General features: G+C 47.7%; 1 protein-coding gene across 1 annotated transcript in view; it reads right to left on the bottom strand.

Moving 5' to 3' along the window:
• Window positions 1-1,578, bottom strand: part of LOC111864465 (adapter molecule Crk) — a 43,152-nt gene that overhangs the window by 10,846 nt on the left and 30,728 nt on the right. The window lies entirely within an intron of this gene.

The raw sequence follows: 1,578 nt of genomic DNA, 5'->3' as shown, positions 1-1,578 counted from the left end.
CGCTCCCAATTACACAATCGCACACACGTCCGGATCTTCTTACCGCGACGGCTGCTATACTCCAACTGTAGTCGGCTGGCTGTTACTTTATAACTCGGAATGTCTTCGGCGGTAGCCACACTGGAACTCGAACTCGAACTGATCGATACGCACTGTGCATCCACTTATATAGCTGCAGTGCTTGCCTGTGGCGTAATGAGTGCCACGTCACAGTAGGACGTTGATTACGGTTACGTTAGCGTTGCGCGTTACGTCACCGCGGAGGGGCGGGAGGGAGCGCTTCGTTACCGCCACGCACCTGTGGCCTGAGGCGCCACGTTGCTGCTGGGTAGGGAGAGGGTCTCCGTTCCGCAACATGTTACACTATGTAGATGAAGAAGATATGCTGAACAGGATTGCTACTGGCAACGAACCATGGGTTATCACTACCAACCTGAATTAAAGGGTGCTTCAATGCAATGGAAACATCCCAGTTCACCTTCAACCAAAAGGTTTAGGGTTATGAGTATACCATCAGCTGGGAAGGTTATTCTTACCGTGTTCTGGGATTCTTAGGTAGTACTGTTAGCTTGTTTTCAGAAGTGCGGTGAAAATGTGAATTCTGCATCATACTGTGAAGTTCAGTTGAAGCTTCAGGGTGCAATTCGTAAAAACACCCAAGTTCTGCTTCATCATGACAATGCCAGACCCCATACAGCTGGAGCATCCCAGAAGAGAATTCAAGAACTACAGTGGGAATTTCCCGCTTTACAGCCCGGACCTGGCCCCTAGTGACTTCCATCTGTTTGGTCCACTTAAAAACAACCTTGGTGGCAAAAGTTTTACTTATGACGATGAGGTTCAGATGGAGGTGCAGAAGAGGCTGAGACAACAGTCAAAAGACTTCTAGGTGCAGGTTTGGATGCATTGGTAAAGCAATAGGACAAATGTATTAGTGTTGGATGAGAAATACGAGGGTCGATCAATAAGTACCCGTGTTTGAAGACAGGTGGCGTTGCTGAGGGAAGTTGGCTTTACCGTCGTGTACTGCCATCTGTCAAACGACCCCATACTAAATTTCAGACTGATTCATAGGTTAGTTTTTATTTGGCAGCCAGTTGCATCAGACGTGTTTTGTCTTTCTTGATACAATGGAGAAAGTGCAATATCGATCCGTAATTCGCTTTTTATTTTTGGATGGAAAAACATGCGAAGAAATAAAAGCGAAGTTGGATGCCGTCTATGGGGACCCTTCACCATCTATGACAACCGTGAGATATTGGTTCAACGAATTTAAACGTGGTCGTACATCTGTTTTTGACGAGGAGCGGCCGGGCCGCCCGGCAGACGTCGTTACCGAGGAAATCGTTGAAAAGGTCCATGACATGATTCTCGCTGATCGCCGAACTAAAGTGCGCGAAGTAGCAGAGGCCATAGGTGTGTCGTACGGAACGGCACTCAATATTTTACATGATAACTTAAGTATGAGAAAGGTGTCAGCCCGATGGGTGCCGCGGTTGCTCACGGTGGACAACAAGCGGATACGGCTGTCAATGTCGAAGCAGTGTTTGGACCTCTTTAAGCGAAATTCGCAGGAGT

Source organism: Cryptotermes secundus, unplaced genomic scaffold, assembly GCF_002891405.2.
Source record: "Cryptotermes secundus unplaced genomic scaffold, Csec_1.0 scaffold706, whole genome shotgun sequence".
In the NCBI taxonomy this organism is placed as follows: Eukaryota; Metazoa; Arthropoda; class Insecta; order Blattodea; family Kalotermitidae; genus Cryptotermes; species Cryptotermes secundus.
This window is presented reverse-complemented; position numbering and strand designations above follow the sequence as displayed.